The 15,203-nt window shown below is 35.0% G+C and overlaps 1 protein-coding gene across 3 annotated transcripts in view; it reads right to left on the reverse strand.

Moving 5' to 3' along the window:
* Cpr (Cytochrome P450 reductase) overlaps positions 1-15,203 on the reverse strand; it is a 211,896-nt gene that overhangs the window by 67,121 nt on the left and 129,572 nt on the right. The gene's annotated exons all lie outside the window — the stretch shown is intronic.

Here is a 15,203-nt window from a genome sequence, read left to right on the forward strand (position 1 = left end):
TGAGAGGGCATAAATTCAGATTGAGGAAAGATAGATGTAGGATAGATGTGTGGAAATTTGCCTTTAGCTAGCAGGTAGTTGGTTGGTGGAACAGACTTCCATCCCTTGTTGTGGAAGTTGATAGCCTAAATAAATTTAAAGCTCAGCTGGACAGGTATTTCTAATGAACGGAGGGATGAAATGGAAATGTGGTGGTTGTTTTTTTTTGGCTGATTCTGCATAAGCTTGCTTTCTTGCATCATATGCCTCTACTAATGCTAACAACTCTTCCTTTTCTTTTCATCTTTTTACTTTCTATTCTTCTTTCTTCCATCCGCTGAACTATTATTGCAATATGAGGGCGATTCGGGCATTCCTACTTTTCTTATTCTTGCCTCCTTTATTTTTATTATCTTTTTCCTTCCCTTACCCTGTATTATTTCCCATTTCTATACCACTGTCTGTCACTTTTATTATAATACATAAAATCACCTTTTTGTCTTTTTCAAATAATTTTTTCAAAACTTTGTCCTTTAAGCGATTCAGAATTTATATTACATTTTATACTTTTAAGCCATGTACATGAAAATAAGGCTTTTACACTTTAATTTAATTACATACACTGCATTGGGCTACCTTACTTATGTTTTTGGAGGTTTTATCCTTCACCCCCCCCCTCCTTTTGTTGTTATTTTTTAATCTTTCCTCCATCAACATAAGTTTGCATCAAAAGGTGTTTTTGTATTTTTTTTTTTTTTTTTTTTTTTCCTATTTACCTTTCCTACCACCCTCATTTTGATGCTCTCTATTATTTAACATTGATTAATTTCTTCTTTCCCTTTCAGCTCATGTATATATGATTGGCTTATTAATTCAGTCTTTAATTATATATAATTTTTTTTTTTTTTTTTTTTAGGTTCTTAACATTCTTTTTCTTTTAATTTCTCATTCTCTTCTCTTTCCCCCTATTAGGCTCAGCACCTTGTGTTAATTACTTCTCTATCTTTTTGTATTTTTTATTAATTACTTCTAATTTTATCATTATATATATGGGCTCAACAACAAATTCAATGGACAGTGTTTCACCCACAATAAACAAGACTAGTGTGTTTACAAAATTTTCAAATTGGAAAAAGACCAACATTAAGATGCCCACGTATCAGAAATACTGATAAAAAAAAAACACATACAGCCAGTAAAACAGGAAATTTTTAGAACTGTTAAAATCATTGGGCAGTCCAGTAATAAATATCAAACATATCCATGACATTGTTTTTAAAACAAACAATGTCATGGATATTGTTTTTCTTTTAAAAAATAGTATACTAAGAACCTTATTAAAAATAAGTATCACATATAGCTATAATAATCAGCACTTAAATCATTTATTGAAAGATATATTCAAATTGAAATTGGGTAATATATCATCAGTGACCAAAGACTATCTCAACTATAAATTTCTAAACTTAGTTATGGACAATATTTATACTGAACAAATTATGAAACAATTTAATTTTGCTCTGCCTATTTCTAGCCCATACATCAGTATACGTTTTAGTTACACTAAACCAATAAGACTAACTGTCTGTAATTACAAACAAGTGGCTAATAATCTTATTAATAGTGATTATGAAGCAGAATGCTTATGTAATCTCCCCAAATATCAAGTGTTTTGGGTGAGCACCCTAAGCATATGCATAACCATAACCAATTATAACTGGAGATTAAGGAATAGTTCCCCACACTGAATTAAGAAAAATATTATCCTATGGATTCAAATTAAACCATGTACAAAAAATAGCATAAATCTAATTAAAAAACAAATGAGAACAGATGATACAATTTAATTTAAAACTGACATACAAGTATAATACACCTTTGAAGGCTTTCCAAATGTGGATTGCACTTACCTATAAAGCTTTAGAAAAGCAAATAGGCTATATGTTTAAAAATATAAAACCAGCCAAGATATTTGATTTATTCTTAAACAACAGCTATTAGATTAACAATCTAAGTTTATAATTACTACCAATAATAAAGCAGCCAATAATTATAGTATGATATGCAAAAAATTCTATACCTCCACTTTATTAAATGAACTGAATAATAGTACCACCTATAAAATTGAGACATCTGACAGTAGCACTATCATTTAAGAAACTACTGGCTATGAGCAAAAAGTTAAAATTAAGCAACCCTAATACTACATTTCCTTACATACACTGGATACCTAAATTCCACAAAGCACCCATAGGTTTTAGATTCATTACATCATGCAAAAATAGCTATGCTAAGTTACCGCACAAAAAAACTAGAATCTCTGCTCAATATCATCATATAGGATAGAAATATAGGAAGATCAAAAATTATTATGAACAGCACCCCTGTAATACATTATTTAAATGATAACACCAAAGACAAACCATATAAGCACATTTAACTTTGAAAACTCATTTACCAGTATATCTCATAGTAATTTGAAACATGTCTTTAACTGCTATTATAACAAGTATCATAGTATATTACCCTGTTAGCAGTATTATTGGGATTAGCATTAGCATTAGTAGAGGCATATGATGCAAGAAAGCAAGCTTATTCAGCATCAGCCAAAAAAAAAAAAAAAAAAAAAAAAACAACCACTACTCCCATTTCACCCCTCCATTCGTTCGAAATACCTGTCCAGCTGAGCCTTAAATTTGTTTAGGCTATCAACTTCAACAACAATCGATGGGAGTCTATTCCACAAACCAACTGCCCGCTGGCTAAAGGCAAATTTCCGCACATCTATCCGACATCAGTCCTTCCTCAATTTGAATTTATGCCCTCTCAGGTGATTATTCTGAGCAAGAGGAAGAATCCCATCGGCATTGAGCATGCTCAAGCCATTCAAAGCCTTATACACCTCTATCAGATCACCTCGCCGATGCCTAGTCTCCAGGCTCTGTAATTTGCAAAACTTAAGCCTTTCTTCGTAAGAGCAACCCTTTGTTCCATTCACTAATCTTGTTACCCTTCTATGTACTCGTTCCAGCAGCTCTACATCCTTCTTGAAATGAGGCCTCCAAACCTGTATACAGTACTCAAGGTGTGGCCTGACCAATGCCTTATACAAGGGAATAATCACATCCCTGTCCCTGCTAGAAAAATTCCTGTATATCATTGACAAGACACCATGAGCTACTCTTGCAGCTCATCTGCACTGCTCAGAGAACTACATATCTGCCTGCACAATTACCCCCAGGTCCTTTTCATTCTCTACCACTGTCAGCGTAGTACCACAGAGTTGATACATTGATCTGGGGTTACTGTTTCCCATATGTAGTACTTTACATTTGTCAATGTTAAACTTCATTTGCCACCTCTCAGCCCATCTGCTCAACCTTTCCAGATCCTGTTGCAGCAGCATAGTATCAGTAGTGTCCTTAACAACCCTGCCAACCTTGGTATCGTCTGCAAACTTGGACATTAAGCCTGATACACCATCATCAATATCATTTATAAATACAGAAAACAACAATGGACCCAACACTGAACCCTGAGGAACTCCACTAATAACATTAGTCCACGTTGAGCAGTGTCCATTGATTACCACTCTCTGTCTTCTGCCACTCAACCATCCCTTTATCCATAGCAGCAATTTGCCTCCAATGCCACACTTATCCAATTTGTGCAGCAGTCTTCCATGCGCAACAGTATCAAAAGCCTTTCTAAGATCCAAATATATAATATCAAAGTTATTCCCTGCATCCAGTTCTTTTGTGACTACATCATAGTATCCAATCAAATTGGTCAGACAAGACCTGCCCTTAACAAAACCATGCTGTGTCTGAGCTATAACTGAATTCTTGTCCAGATGATCCTGCAGTGCTTCTTTAACCAGTGCCTCCATTAATTTTCCTGGAACCGAAGTTAAACTAACAGGTCTATAATTACTTGTGTCAGCCTTTGATCCTCCTTTGTGAATTGGGGTTACATTTGCACATCTCCAGTCCATGGGTACCTCCCCTGAGTCCAAAGAAGCTCTCATAATTATGGCTAGGGGTTTGCTTACTTCCTTTGCTGCCTCCTTTAATATAACTGGATAGATCCCATCCACCCCGGGTGCCTTTTTTATGTTTATCCTCAACAATTTCTCCTCCACTTTCCTCTCAGTTATTAGAAAATAATCTAGCTCACTGCCAATGTTTACTTCACCTACGACATTCCCCTTCCTGAATAACTCCTCATGTGTGAATGTAGATGCAAAATACGCGTTTAGATTGTTAGCCACCTGAGCTGGATCCTCAACTGTTGAACCATCAACATCCAGTGGACCAATCTGATTCATCCCTTTCCTTCTTGAGTTTAAATAGGTAAAGAACTCTTTTCTGTTTTTCTTTGCATCCTTTGCCAAGGATTTCTCATAATCTACCTTTGCCTGCCTAATCTCCTTTGTGACTTGGTTACAGACCAACTTATATCTATCATAGGCTTCCATGTCACCCATTAATTTGTATGTATCCCATGCATTTGTCTTCTCTGCCATATGTCTCATTAGTTCATCTGACAACCATTTAGACCTGAACCTTGAACAATATTTCTTAGTTGGTATGTAAAGCCTGGTAGCTTCCAAGATTAGTTCCTTGAATGCTTCCCATTTTGAATTTGCTGTTGGTAACATCATCAGTTGGTCCCACTGTATAGAATTTAAATACTGTCTCAGACCATCATAGTCGCCTTTACGAAAGCAAAAACCCTTCCCTTTACCTCTGATGGTAGTTACCTCCTTGAGTAAATCCCACTTCAGCACACTGTGATCACTGCCACCTAGTGGTTCCTTTATCTGCAGATTCCTGATGCATGAAGAATCACTACTGATAATCCGATCAAGAGTATTACTCCCTCTATTTGCCTCCCGAACATGCTGGTGTAGAAAACAATCATCCAATAAATCCACAAAAGCCTTGCTAGTATGTGAGTGACCAACCCACAAATTCCAGTCAATATCTGGGAAATTAAAATCCCCCATTATAAGACTCTCTGATTTACTGGCCCATTCTATTTCCCTGTACAGTATCTTATTATACTCATCAGAGTCATTAGGGCTATAGCACACTCCTACTCTCAATTTTGATTTACCTATGCTTATGTCACACCAAACTGACTCGACACTGCCCTGTCCATCAATGTAGACTGGCTTCACTTCCTTGGATTTTATGTGTTTTTTAACTAATAGCATAACCCCTCCTCCCCTCCTGTCCTGTCTATCCTTTCTATACACATTGTGCTCCCCAAATTCCAGTTCTGCATTCCTTATATCTGTGTGACACCACGTCTCTGATATCCCAACAATATCTGCCTTTGATGTTTTGAGCAATACCTCAAATTCATCAAATTTATTTACTAAACTCCTAGCATTGGTGTACACGCAAGTATACATTCACCTGTTTCTATTCTTAGCTACCCTAACACAACCCATGTGTTTACTTGTACCGCAATGACTTCCAGCAGTCTCTGAAATATCCTGCATCTTGTTTTTCAGGCTTCTGCTCATTCCAATAGAAGCAGTGCAAGAATCTCTTTCACCTCTGCCAGTGGCTACTGTTAATCCATTAGTCTTTGTCTCCCCCCAAGCTAGCAGTTTTCCGACCCACTTAACACTGCCTCGATAGCATCAGCAAATATTCTTGCACCTTTTCTATTTAAGTGTATCCCATCCCTGTAGAAGCAATCTCTCCTGTTAACAAGTAATTTCCAGGCTGAAAAAAAATTCTACCCCTTGAGCCTTGCACAATCTTTCCAGGGCCGAATTGATCGACAGGGCTCTCATCATATACTCCCTCCTATCGTGTCTGGGCAGAATTGCAGACACTTTCAAATTCAACCCTACTTCACGGCTTTTTTTCAACAGTGACCTGTACTTGTTAAGTAATTCCACTGGTCTCCTACTCTTAATATCATTAGTGCCAACGTGTACAACTATATCACCTTTTGTGCCCTTAAAAGATGATATCTGCTCTACAACGTCATCAACCTTTGCCCCTGGCAGACATACCCTGGTCCTGTTCCACCTATCCTTTTTACAAAGCATGTTCCCCGTTTCCCTGACAATAGAGTCACCAACAACTACTAGTTCCTGTGGGACCAGCGCATTCTGCCTTGGGGGCTGCCTCTGTGTTGCAAGATGACCAAGTGCAAGCTCTGGCGTTGATGTGGGCAGCTGAGAGCTTGATGGGCCCCTCAATTTATTTCCTTCGAGGGCATCCACCCTGTCCTTCAAGGTCTCATATAGGCCCATAACAATGCCGAGTTGTCGCCTAATTTCCTTGCACTCCTTGCATCGTGCCCACACAAAGACATCCCCCATGGCAGTATCATGTCCCGTACCCGATTGCTCCGCAAACATCAAGCAAACAGTGCATCTTAAAAGGCTGTGATTCAGAGGGCAACTGCCCCCCTCAGTTCTCCCCTGAGTCACAGCACTCCCATTAGCTTGAGCCTTTTGCTTTGCTGCTCTGGTCAGAGTCATGATTTCGATTTAAATGTCAATAAAATTACAATTTCAGAACAAAATTAAAACCTTAAACTTGTATCTTAACACAGTTATAACGCAACGCTATATTTATTTTTCAACGAGTTCCCTTTATATAACTTCCGTATCAAGTATGTATTAATTATTTGTTACGTTTGCTCTAAGTCGTTATATATATATAGTTAAAAGTACAATTTAATTGACAATGAAGTTTAACAAGATTAATAGATCTACTGATTAATTGACAATATTATATTATGCACTATACTATACAAAGCCAATGCTATCGAATTCCGGATATGCTGTATCGCGTTTCAGTAACGAGTGTTATCTACGAAATCCCTTTATATAACTTCAGTATCAAGTTATGTATTAATTATTTATTTTTACTAATTATTTATGTTCCTTATCCTAAGTGGTTATATGTATAGTTAAAAGTACAATTTAATTGCCAATGAAGTTCGACAAGATTAATAGATTTTACTGATTAATTTTCACGTGACAATGGCGGCTGTTTATGAACGGTAAACACGTGGATTTGATACCCTTTCTGATACTAAGTAATACCTACAAATCTCTATCTAAGTTACTTTAACTTTAAGTACCGTAAATAGGAATATAAAGCTACTCTAGAAATAAGTTAATATGTCAATTTAAACTAATAGCATCATAAACTTATGTTTATTCAACTGCTACATCTTTAATGGTAATAATGTATATAAACAGCATATAGGAATAGTTATGGGGACATGTAGTCCTTGCATAGTAGCAAATCTTTACCTACACTATTATGAAAGAAATATAAATAAAAACTTAATACTATATCACTATATTGATGATCTTATTGTAATAAATGAACCCTATTTTCAGAAAGATATTGCACCGCATTATCCTCCTGAGTTACAACTGGAATGTACCAATAAAGATAGTACTACAGCCGCATCATATCTAGATATATATAAAATAGATAATAAATAGTATACCAAAGTATAACAAATGTAAAGACTAACTTTGAAGCTATTAGCTTAACACACTGGCATTCCAATATATTATAATTATTTCACAGTTTTAGATTAATAAAAATAAGTAATAACATCAAAAGTATTATAGAATCACTAAAAGAATTAAAAGCCAGTGTGATTAGGAATGAATTCCCAGAAAAGTTCATAGCAAAATATCTAGGGATATAGATATAAACAGGGATATAATTATTGCAATTAATAAATGGCACGGGAGTATTAACCCTAGAATAGTTATAGCTGAAGTACATAAAAAATAAAATACGACAGTCATATTTATTCTCTATGTTCTCACTAAGGTCATTCTGAGAGCTTGTACATATGTATATAATAAGCACTTCCCTTGGAGCATATTACATATAGCTTACTCTGTAGAAAGGTTGTACCCATATTTGTTCTAGGGGCAGTAATTAATTATTGAATTGTGAAGTTAATATTTAACATTATTCACTCATATTAGGGTACCAACTAATTTCTTGCAAAGTGAGTTAAAATAAGAGCCATTTTCAGTTGTTTTCTGTAATTTTTAACACTTCAGGTTTCTGCAATTTTGCAAAATTTCACACTATTTTCAACAATTATATGCAATTGTCTGTTATTTTCTGCTATTTGTTCAGTGCTGTTTATCCACCAATTCTCAGTAATCTAAAAAATACAGTTATGACTATTTTCAGTTTTACACAATTTATAGAAATTCCAGCAATTTTCTCTAACCTTGTCAGTTATTTAATCAATTATGGCTGTTTTCTGTCATTGTCATTTATTAAATTAATTATTTATTTAACTGGTCTTAAAGTAACCTAAAAATAGGAGGGTGCTGCTATCTTTCTTTGTCTTATATTTTCACAATCTATAATATTTTATGCTAAAGTCTGTTATTTATTTATTTTGGTTATATGCTGCCCCTTTTTTTTTCAATTTATCTTTTTCTAACATTGTAGGTTAATTAATTATTTAATTTTTCCACATTTTTCTAATATTGTCAGTTTTTTAATTATTAATCATAAAATAACCAAAAATGTGAGAGGGTGCTGCTTATCTTTCTTTATCACACATCAGGAGGCAAACTGAGTTATAAATCCTTCTAGCTACATTTTTTACAGTATGAAGGTATTGTTCATTTTCTATTTTATCTACTATTTCAGTAAGGCTGATTTATTCTTATTATTTCTAAAAACTAATGTTCACTAATTTATTTTATCTTTTTCTTAGTAAATTAATAAGAGGAGTTTACCTCAATATAGTACGTGGAACACTTCCGTATGATACCATCCAGAAATTAAAACGGAAAAAACGAAAAAATCGACAACTTACCGGTACATTAAAGTAAAATATAAATAATTAAATAATTAAAGTAAAATATAAATAATTAAATAATCAATTTAACACAATTCAAAATCAATTCAAAACAATTAAAATTCAAATTAACGCAATTAAAAGAATCTAACGAAAATATTCAAAACGATTTTCCTTCCTGAAGCTGACAATGCTTTTCGACCGACTGTCGTGATCACAGGAATGAAAATTACCGAATCAGGCTAAACCTGCAACTTAAATAGTGATTATATGTCTTCGCGCATGCAGGTCCACGCATCGGAGATCAAATATGGCCGCCGAACATTAACAGAATTCTCGTGTAATTTAATTTCAACGGTTTCTGCAATTAATAGTCGCGTATAATTACATTGAACGTTAAGTATTTTGGCCTCGTTAAATAAAAAAGTATGTTTTTCGTTAATGGCATGAAAGGCTAATTCTGACGCTGCTGAACGAGAAGCACGAACTGAGGCTTCGTGTTGATTTACACGAATATTAAGAGAAAACCGCGTCGAACCCTGGTAAGACGAGTCGCAATCACCGCAAGAAATGTTGTATACTAGATCATTAATTTGTGTTGCGAACGCGGAAAGAACTGAGCGATTGTTCAGTATAGTGTGTAACTTCCGTATAGGCCTAGCTATAATTTTAAATTCGGTATCTTTAAAGAATCTGTTAAGCTGTTTGTGCCACTGTTCAACATATGGGACAGAAATAAAGTATTTTTTGATATTACTATTGTTGATTGGTGTAGTATTTTTTATCCTATCCTTAGCTTGTACCCTAATTCGATTTATTGTGTTAATGGGATAACCCCTGTTCAAGAATCTGCTAGTTAATATTTGTATTTCTGAGTCCAAAGCAGAATCCGTCGTTGAATATTTATAGGCATTTAGAAATTGATTAAAGATAATCGATCTTTTGTACAAGGGTTATCCCATTAACACAATAAATCGAATTAGGGTACAAGCTAAGGATAGGATAAAAAATACTACACCAATCAACAATAGTAATATCAAAAAATACTTTATTTCTGTCCCATATGTTGAACAGTGGCACAAACAGCTTAACAGATTCTTTAAAGATACCGAATTTAAAATTATAGCTAGGCCTATACGGAAGTTACACACTATACTGAACAATCGCTCTGTTCATTCCACGTTCGCAACACAAATTAATGATCTAGTATACAACATTTCTTGCGGTGATTGCGACTCGTCTTACCAGGGTTCGACGCGGTTTTCTCTTAATATTCGTGTAAATCAACACGAAGCCTCAGTTCGTGCTTCTCGTTCAGCAGCGTCAGAATTAGCCTTTCATGCCATTAACGAAAAACATACTTTTTTATTTAACGAGGCCAAAATACTTAACGTTCAACGTAATTATACGCGACTATTAATTGCAGAAACCGTTGAAATTAAATTACACGAGAATTCTGTTAATCTTCGGCAGCCATATTTGATCTCCGATGCGTGGACCTTTACGCGCATGCGCGAAGACATATAATCACTATTTAAGTTGCAGGTTTAGCCTGATTCGGTAATTTCCATTCCTGTGATCACGACAGTCGGTCAAAAAGCATTGTCAGCTTCAGGAAGGAAAATCGTTTTGAATATTTTCGTTAGATTCTTTTAATTGCGTTAATTTGAATTTTAATTGTTTTGAATTGATTTTGAATTGTGTTAAATTGATTATTTAATTATTTATATTTTACTTTAATTATTTATATTTTACTTTAATGTACCGGTAAGTTGTCGATTTTTTCGTTTTAATTTCTGGAGGGTATCATACGGAAGTGTTCCACGTACTATATTGAGGTAAACTCCTCTTATTAATTTACTAATATTATTATCAACGTAGAACATATTGAGTATTACAGCTCTGATTCATACTATTTATCTTTTTCTAAAAACTTCTATTACATCAAGTATTTCTCTATTCTTTATTGAATTTCTGTAATATAGAACATCTGGTATTCTATAATTTCTTCTAAATTACTTCAAATATCTCTACCTACTATAATACCAGGAATCCCTACTATAGGGATGGGCAATTACACTCCTGGTAAATTCGAACGAAGTATCTATACAATATGCTTTTGCTTTCTGACTAAATTTTTATACTTCGAAATCTATTAGAGAAATCCAATGGAAATTGAGGCCTATTGCTATCCTTATTCTTCCTGCTATTCGATTTAATTTGGCAATAACCATTCCTTTTCACTACATAAATAATTTTCAATAATAAAAGTTATTAGTTGGCACTCACTCTCATTATTTTTGATTCACTGCTATCTGTCGGGCTAGCAGTTATTCTGCCACTTTTCTGCTAAATTTAACATAGATTGCATCTATAACAGAGTACTGGAATTTATAATTTCAGAATATTTGAACCTAGACAAACTGACAAATGGCAAACAGAAATAGATAGCCTTAGCCAATTATTGATAGGATGTATTGAGCGGAGCTAGCCCTCATTAACGTTCCATTCAATGTATCCTTTTATCAGCAATTTGATTCATCATTTTATATTATTTTATTGTATTGTATTGTATTTTATTATAGGGTATAACAATGAAGTCCAACTTAGGTTACCTAAATACTTGGTCTTATGGCTCTATAGGTATATTTTTACTCTGAATACCTATATTCCATTAGTCATGATTCTCTTGGTATTCAGGTTCAATAAATACTGTAATATATACATATATATATATATAACTATTCATGGTAACAACAAATTCCATCATTTCAGTCTAGAAGTTTTGTAGTCCCCCTTCTAGTGCAGCTTAACGTCTACTTTGACTTCTGTTTGAAATAGAAGACTACTCTTGAAATAATTTTTTACTTTTTATCCTGTCTCCAACTCGCCCCATTGCCGTACGAGCAATCAAAAACAGCTTCCTTTGAATACATTTAATGTTGGTGAAAATAACCAACTAATCAAAAATAAAATCACAGGAAATGATCAATAATGGACCATGCATTTTGCTTGGTCCGTTGTTAAAATAAATTCAGAGTTTCTTTAATGTAAACCTTGGCCTTGAAATTAACTTTCCCGATTACATTATTCAACTGTTATATAAATTTTAATATTAGTATTAGCCATATGGTTCAAGGAAGCTTAAGGCTTATGCTGCATCAGCAAAAATAAAAAAATAACTGAAAATTTCATCCTTGTTTATTTTACTTTTGTCTCTCAGAGCCTTAAACACCTCAATCAAATCTCCTCTAAGGTGCCTAGTTTTCAAGTCTTGCAATATTCGAAGTCTTTCCTAATATAGGATGCCATTTTTCCGATCTCACCAGGAGAGTTACCTGTCTTTGGACCCTTTCAAGAAACTCGATGTCTTTTTTAGGTGCAGTCTTCACACTTGAACACAGTATTCCAACTGTGGTCTAACAATGGGCTTATATAACGCGATTATGACTTCCTTATTTCTACTAGGAAATGTCTGATAAATTATCGATAGGACACTATGGGCCTTCCTTGCAAACTGCCTACAACATTCAGAAAACTTCATGTCTGACCGTATTGTAATTCCCAAATCCCTTTCTTCTGACTTTAATTCAACTCCACTAAATGTATAAGTTATTTTGAGGGTTCTGTTCCCCAGGTGTAAGACCTTGCATTTTGCTGAATTAAAACATAGTTGCCACTTTTCTGACCATCCTCAGAGCCTATCTAGATCACTCTGAAGAAGCACTGCTTGGTGGTGATCATTAACTACTCTACTGATATTTACATCATCTGCAAATTTAGACATCACGCTCTCTATCCCTTCATCGATGTTATTTAAGAAAATCAAAATCAACAGTGGTCCCAATACTGATCCTTGGGAACTCCACTTCTTACATTAACCCAATCTGAAAAATAACCATTCATCACAACCCCTCTGCCTCCTGCTCTGAAGCCATCTTACTATCCATCTAAGGATTTTCCCTGATATTCCAACTTGTTCCAGCTTATAAAGTAACAGCCATGTGGAACTGAGTCAAATGCTTTGCTGAAATCCAAATAAACAATGTCAATATTCAGCTCATGAGTGACCCTGTCAAAATAGCTAACCAGATTTATTAAACATGATTTTCCCTTTACAAAACCATGCTGTGTATCCTTCAGAATTGCATTTCTATCTAAATGATTCCAGTGATGCTCTTATAATTAGCCTTAATGGTTCAATGCACTCACTTTCTGTCTCCCTTAAAATTATAGGCTATATGCCATCAACCCCAGTAGCCTTGCTCGCCTGCAGGCCTGAAAGTTTTTCATTAAATATTCATGTTAAATTTCAATATCATTAATTTCATATTTTTCAACTTCATTCCCATAATTTTCCACTGACATAAAGGGTTTTTCTTCTGTATGTGTGGATGCAAAGTAACTGTTGATTTCATTTGCAACATCAGCTGGGGTATCTAATATTATCCCACGTCCATTATATATAAGGTCCAATCTGATTTGTCGTTCTCTTCTTTGCTAGCAATTTCTCATAATCTGCCTTTGCAAACCTAACCTTTTCTGTGGCACTATTACTGATCAATTTGTAGCTGTTATAGGCTTCAGTACTTTTTATTGCTGTGTATCTTTTGGTCATTAGCTAACTATAAATTTAATTCTAACAGTCGGTGGAACTTAATTTTTACACTTTGGTGCATTAATATGGAAGTCATATATAACATGACAAGGACATGTAAGTGCTTGTGATCCTTTTTTAATATTTTTGCTATTTGCCACTAATTGAGGAATCAAGAAGTAAATCCAATCAAACACAATAGACTGTCTAAACAGCATATTTCACAAAATACTTCCAAAATTATTTTGATCAGTGGGTGCAGAAAATTAACAATGCAACATTTATCATTAAATAAAATTAACTTTTTGTAACAATCACCAATCTTTTTTTGATGAAATCTTACATGTCCATTCAATGCAGCACAACATTTTACCCACCACACAAACAGTTTGGCTATCTCTCTCATTGCTAAATACAAGGCAACTTTTGACAAACTGCCCAGGAGGAAACCTCACATTTATGAATAAAAGTTAATAATAATAAATAAAACCATTTAATTTTTTCTCTCAAGCCATTCAGGAACATTTGAATTGTTCTGGTTAGCATTAGCATTAGTAGAGGCATACGATGCAAGAAAGCAAGCTTATGCAGCATCAGCCAAAAAAAAAAAAAAACCACTTCCATTTCACCCCTCCATTCATTCGAAATACCTGTCCAGCTGAGCCTTAAATTTATTTAGGCTATCAACTTCCACAACAAGGGATGGAAGTCTGTTCCACCAACCAACTACCTGCTGGCTAAAGGCAAATTTCCACACATCTATCCTACATCTGTCTTTCCTCAATCTGAATTTATGCCCTCTCAGGTGATTATTCTGAGCAAGAGGAAGAATCCCATCGGTACTGAGCATGCTCAAACCATTCAAGGCTTTATACACCTCTATCAGATCACCTCGCCGGTGCCTAGTCTCCAGACACTGTAATTAACAAAACTTAAGACTTTCTTTGTAAGAGCAACCCTTTGTTCCATTCAATAATCTTGTTGCCCTTCTCTGTACTTGTTCCAGCAGCTCTACATCCTTCTTGGAATGAGGCCTCCAGACCTGTATACAGTACTCAAGGTGTGGCCTGACCATTGCCTTATACAAGGGATTAATCACCTCCTTATCCCTGCTAGAAAAATTCCTGTATATCATTGACAAGACACCATGAGCTACTCTTGCAGCCCATCTGCACTGCTCAGAGAATTTCATATCTGCTTGCACAATTACCCCCAGGTCCTTTTCATTCTCTACCACTGTCAGCGTAGTACCACAGAGTCGATACGTTGCTCTGGGGTTGCTGTTTCCCATATGTAGTACTTTACATTTGTTCAATGTTAAACTTCATTTTCCACCTCTCAGCCCATCTGCTCAACCTTTCCAGATCCTGTTGCAGCAGCATAGCATCAGTAGTGTCCTTAACAACCCTGCCAACCTTTGTATCATCTGCAAACTTGGACATTAAGCTTGATATACCATCATCAATATCATTTATAAATACAGAAAACAATAATGGACCCAACACTGAACCCTGAGGGACTCCACTAATAACATTGGTCCACGATGAATAGTGTCCATTGATTACAACTCTGTCTTCTCCCCCTCAACCATCCCTTTATCCATAGCAGCAATTTGCCTCCAATGCCACACTGCTCCAATTTGTGCAGCAGTCTTCCATGTGCAACAGTATCAAAAGCCTTTCTAAGATCCAAATATATAATATCAAAGTTATTCCCTGCATCCAGTTGTTTTGTGACTGCATCATAGTATCCAATCAAATTGGTCAAGCAAGACTTTCCCTTAACAAAACCATGCTGTGTC

Source organism: Mastigoproctus giganteus, chromosome 1 (assembly GCF_048544385.1).
Source record: "Mastigoproctus giganteus isolate SK-2022 chromosome 1, ASM4854438v1, whole genome shotgun sequence".
In the NCBI taxonomy this organism is placed as follows: Eukaryota; Metazoa; Arthropoda; class Arachnida; order Uropygi; family Thelyphonidae; genus Mastigoproctus; species Mastigoproctus giganteus.